The sequence below is a fragment of the Adiantum capillus-veneris genome, chromosome 23 (genome assembly GCF_014529385.1).
Source record: "Adiantum capillus-veneris isolate H3 chromosome 23, ASM1452938v2, whole genome shotgun sequence".
Classification (NCBI taxonomy): domain Eukaryota; kingdom Viridiplantae; phylum Streptophyta; class Polypodiopsida; order Polypodiales; family Pteridaceae; genus Adiantum; species Adiantum capillus-veneris.
In genome coordinates, this window is record NC_140953.1 from 81,416,049 (window position 1) to 81,422,050 (window position 6,002).

Below are 6,002 nucleotides of genomic sequence, written 5' to 3' on the forward strand. Positions count from 1 at the left end.
GTACTCTCATCCCGCTCGAGAAGTTTGACACATGCGGTAACTGTCTATTTGCGGTGCCTTATCTGCGTTGATGCGTGCACCGCCCTAGAACTTGTCAAAAATAGAATGTGGGGATGCGGAAAATTTCTTTGGGTATTGAGGATCAAGCGTACAAAATTTGGTGAATTTTGGAGTTAGTTTGGGGTTTTTCCCGTGAAAAATGCCCGTCGGGGGTCAAAACTGGCCAAAACTGGGCCAAAAAAGGTCAAAAAAAGGTCGAAAAAGGTGTGAAAAGGCATCAAAGTACCACATCAGTGACGCTTCCGTGAGTGCTTGGGCTAAAGGAGCATTTTGGAAGCCAAATTTTGGCACTTTCACCTCTCTGGGTGGGGAAGGAAACAGGGTTCCTACAGGTGGTCTAGTGCAGTCCCGGCCGTCTCGTTCGCGTCTTGTTTTCGAGTGTGTGGAGGAGTGAATGAGACCTTTCTCTCTTCAATTTTTCACTTGGGAGAGTCTATGGAAGTTCTAAGGTTTCCATGTGTGTGTGTGTGTGCGAGAAATTGAGGGAAGAAGGTGCAGCTTTCTGCAAGACTATGTGACCCTGTATCGGTGCCATTAGGGTTGGCGCTACTCCAAAGAGTCCAACAGAGTGGAGTTTGGTGAAGGCTTTGCAATGGTTTGAGAGTGGCCTTTTGTGGCTAGAGTTTTTGGGTTTTCTCCATCATCCTTTGGCGATCCCACTGGGGAGCGGAAATTTGCCGGTTGCGCACCCAGGTGGAGCGGTTTTGCTATGAATTTCGAGCTTCATTGAAGAAAAGTGGTGGTTTGTTTAAGGTGCAAGACTTCAAATTTTTTGGAATTACTCACGCAAGGGAGAAGCAACTTCAAAGGGATGGCGTGTAGTCGGCCAGTGTTTACAGGGAAGGAGGATGTGAAGGATTGGATTGCGGACTTCGAGTGGCATACGCTTGGTATGCACATTGTGAATGATGAAGCCAAGCTTCATGTATTCCCTCTTGCGCTCAAAGGAGAAGCTCGGGAGTGGTTTGAAGGTTTAGAGAAAGAAGAAAATCAAACATGGGAGCAGGTGAAGCTGGCAATTTTTGACAGGTTTGGGAAGAATCTAACCGCAATAGAAGCGACGACAAAATTGAGATGTTTGCAGCAAGATGTTCATGCTAACTTTAAAGAGTTTTTGCAACACTTCAAAGGACTTTGGGTTCAATTAGATCCCAAGTACCTCCAGGGGATTTCTTTAAAGTGCGTCAGTTTATGGATTGTCTCCATCCAAGTGTAAGGGAGAAGGTCGATCAAGATGAGCCTGCTACATTTGAGAGAGCTGTGGAAATTGCTGAGGCCAAGAGCAAGAAGATCAAGAGAAGGTGGGAGCAACGCATGACATACACTGAGCCAGTTGTGGTGCAACCAATGGTCCCTGTGACAACGGATGATAGAGTGGAGCGAGTGGTTCAAGGTCCAGATCCTGTTACGGCCCGGGTTTTGCATGATCTTGTCGGTCAATTGCAAGAATTAAGAATTAACATAATGAATAAGAACCAAAGAGAAGAGCGGCCAACCGGGAGAGGTAGGGGACAAAGGCTACAAGGTAGATGCTACAATTGTGATGAAGAGGGTCACTACGCCCCTGATTGTCCTGAACCACCACGAGAGAGAGGAGGGATATACCCCTTATATGGACGTGGTCGAGGGAGAATAGAAGAAAATCATCAAGAGAGAGCACGAGAAGCACCACCGCCGTAGCAACCACCACAACCGTTGCCTGGAAGTGGAGAATGTAGAGCTATTAACATCATTACCCTTGAGCATCAAGATGTGGATGTTTTGGCCAATAAGAGAGCTAGGCATGATAGGGAGAAAGAGACAGAAGAAGAGAGGGAAACAAGAGCAAGGAAATGAAAGGCTAAGGTAGAAGACAAACCAGAAAGTAGCAAGAGGCGGCAAGAAGGACAATTGGTCCAAAGGACTACCTCCTTGGCCAAGGTGTTGAAGACTATGATATTGTCGACAACATACAAAATCAAAAGGCAAATATATCTTTTGGTCAGTTGGTGGCTTTGAATGCTAAATTGAGGAGGCAGTGGACCAAGTGTGTGAGTACGCGGCTTCATTCCAAGAAGGAAAAGCATCAAGGCATGGTGTCATCCTTGAGGGTTGGTCACCCAGTGGATATGGTGCCAATAGTTGAAGCTATGCTGGGAAAGAAGACGGAAGTGCAAGCATATGTGGATGGTGGTGCCCAGGTGTGTGTCATGACCGAGGCTATCATGAAGGAAGTAGGCGTTAAGATGTCAGTGAATGCTTCGATCTGCATGAGGATGGCCAACCACAAAAAGGCAAGGTGTCTTTGAATAGTTGAAGATGTGAAGATAAAAGTCTTGGGGATTGAGTGCTTGGTTGATTGCTACGTGATGCAAGTGGGTGAGAATGTGTATCCAATCATTTTAGGGAGGCCATGGCTTATAACCCTTGGTGCTAAGCAAGATTGGGGCACGGGCTTGATCACCATCCCCGATAAAGATAAAGGAAGGACCATTTTCTACAACATGAAGACACACGAGAGCCGTACACAGCCCCTAGTGGAGATGCAAGATACGGATTCGACAGAAACCACATCATACGATAGTGATGCTTCGTCTACATCATCAGAAGAAAGTGTAGAGGAAGGCTTGATGCAATTATGTCCTGATCTTTTTGGGATAAGTGTTGAAAAGGAAGCATCAATGCATGATGTGAAGGTCAAGGAGGAGAAGGATAATCCAAAAGTAATTGTAGAGCCTGCCAAAGTGAATGTAAGGAGCATGCTAGGAGAGGACTTGACAGAAAAAGAAAAAAAGGAGTATGAAGACATGTTCAAGGAATTTCCAAAGCTATTCGCCACTGAATATACAGAGTTGCAAGGAGCTAAAGGAGTCGAACATAGAATCAATCTAAAAGAAGGTGCCAAGCCAAAGGTTCAAAAGCTTAGGAGGTTGGGGGTCATTCATGAGAAGGCACTTCATGAAGAGGTGACGAGCTTTTGGAAGCAGATTTCATCTTTCGGGTGGAGGAGTCCGAATGGGTCTCTCCAGTTGTTATTGTGCCCAAGAAGAATGGAAGATTTAGGATATGTGTCGATTTCAAACCTTTGAATGCTGCCACAAAAAGGAATCATTATCCACTACCCTTTTTAGATGAAATCCTCAATCAGGTTGCAGGTCATGAACGTTACTCAATCATGGATGGATTTTCTGGCTACTTTCAGATCTTGATAGCGATTGAAGATAGATTGAAGACGACCTTCATTACTCCTTGGGGTTGTTTTGCCTACAAAAGAATGCCTTTTGGGCTGGTTAATGCATATGCTACCTTCCAAGGATGGATGAATAGAGTGTTTGGTCCCTACTTGGGTAAGTTCATTCTTGTTTTCATGGATGACATTGGGTGTTATAGCTCAAGGGTCACACATTTGGAGAAGTTGAGGTTGAGTTTTGAAAGGCTTCAACAAGAGGGTGGGCAACTCAACCCAAAGAAGTGTAAGTTTGCTCATGCCAGAGTCCATTTGCTAGGACATGTGGTTTCCCAAAATGGAATAGAAGCTGACCCAGAGAAAGTTAAGGCTTTATTGCTTATGGATCCGCCCAGTAACACAAAGGATTTGGCATCATTTGTGCATAAGCTCCGGTACTTGTCACGTTTTTTCTGGATGCTATGTCAGTATGTGTATCCTCTCCAGAAATTGAGTCAAAGAGTTCAAGGGTTTGAATGGAATGAAAACATGCAACGGGCTTTTGATGGCATCAAGGAGGTATTGTGTGCTTTACCAATAGTGAGTCCTCCCGACTTGCAGTCGATTTTCTATGTATCTATTAGTGTGGGGTCAGTAGCTTTTGGGTCGGTTCTCTTACAAAAGCAAGGAAGGAACTTCAAGCCAGTTTATTTTGAGACCAAGATGAAGAATGTAAGCGATTTCTCCTACACGGAAATGGAACAATGGGTATTCGCCTTGGTTCTTGCTTGACGAAGGTTTAAAACCTATTTGTTGCCCCAAAAGTTCTATGTCCTCACCACATCGAATCTTTTGCTAGATGTAGTACAACATTTGAAGACTAGCAAGCGCATCTTAAAGTGGACTTTGGAGCTTCAAGAGTATGAGTTTGAGTTTAAAGTGGATCATTCTGTTAAAGCTCACTTGGTAGACATAGTCGTACATAAGCGGGGCGAGCTTCCATCTTACCCAAGGGTTGACAAGGATGATCATGAAGAGGAAGTAGATATTACAAATGCGTATACAATGATGTTTGATGGTGCATACAGGAAAGTTCTTCAAAAGTCAAGTGGTGGGGTAGTCATTAAGAACCCAAAAGGCGATGTAATCTTTTCTAGAGCTTACAATCTTGATGAAGCTGAAAGTAACAATGAGGCCGAGTATCTCACGCTTTTCCTTGGGTTGAAGCAGTGTGTTGAGTTTGGACTGAAGAGAGTCATTGCAAAAGGGGATGCATTGCTAGTCATGAATCAGTTGCTTGGTTTGTGGAATGTTAAGAAAGACAATTTGAAGAAGTGGTTCAATGGCATCAAGAAGCTTTTGCATGAGTTTGAGAAGATACAGTTTAAGCATGTTCCTCGTGAGCAGAATAAAGAAGCTGATGAGTTGGCTAGGGACAAGTTGGATGCCTTGGTAGCTCCTTTAAAGGTCAAGGAAGCCTTGTATGTAGGAAGGGAATCATTGCAAGATGTAGAAGTATTTCTTGGTAAAGGGCAACGTCCAGAGGGCATGTCAAAGGTTCGACGTAAGAGAATAGTTGCAAAAACAAGAAACTACACATTGGTAGGTGAGGATCTCATGCTTTATGGCAAGGATAGCATTTTGAGAAAAGTGCCGTACAAAGAAGAGATAGGCTTGATCTTGAAGCACTGCCATGAAGAAACAGGCCATCAAGGCAAGGATCAGGTTGTCTTTCGTGTTTTGAGAGCAGGTTATTGTTGGCCCTCTATGATGAGAGATGCTTATTTTTGGTGCAAGTCGTGCCATGAATGCCAAGTGTTTGCAAATCGGAAACTTTTGGCTGAGCCTCAGAAAGCTATAATGTCTTTTGATGCATTTGCAAAATGGGGAGTAGATGCTGTAGGTCCAATGCCAAGGACCAACAAAGGTAAAAGGTATATCCTTGTGGCTGTCGACTATTTGACAAAAGGGTGGAGGCAAAAGCAGTAAAAGATGTAACAGCAGGAAGAGTGGTCTCTTTTTTATATGAATAGGTGTGTTGCAGGTTTGGAGCTCCTATGGTTATCATTTCTGATCGTGGACAGGGTTTAGGGGAAAACTTATTGCTGCTCTCATGGAGAAATTGAAAATTTAGCATAGGCATTCTTCTCCTTACTACCCACAATGCAATGGGCTGGTTGAGAACTGCAATAGTCAAATTGTGAAGATGCTATCGAAGTATGTTAGAGAGCATCCTAAAGAGTGGGACTTGGACTTGGAAAAGTGTTTATGGGCTTATAGAACTGCGTATAGAGTGTCAACACAGTTTACACCATATGAAATTGTTTATGTAAAAGAAGCTCTTATGCCCATACAAGTGCAGTTGGATGCCTTGAAGTTTTTGTGCAGAATGCAAGGTGAGCATAATGACAAGCTGCAAGAAAGAATTCTTTTTCTAGAGTTGCTGCGAATGAATAGAGAGAAAGCCAGTGATTATTATCTTCAACAAGCAAAGACAAGGATGGAGAAAATGAATAAGAGGCTGCCAGACAAGGAGATCAAAGAAGGAGATTTGGTGATAAAGTATGATTCTCGCTTGAATTTTACTTTTCAGAAGAAATTGAGGGACAAATTGGGTCCATACAGAGTGAAGCATGTGTTTTCTAATGGCACCTATGAGTTCGAAAAATTGTCTGGTGAACGTTTGCGCTACAGATTAAATGGTTATAGATTGAAGAAATATTTTGCAAAGAATATGGTTCCAGATGCAAATAGTCTCTTGGTTGAGCATAAATGCTCTACCTAGAGGGTGGGCAAT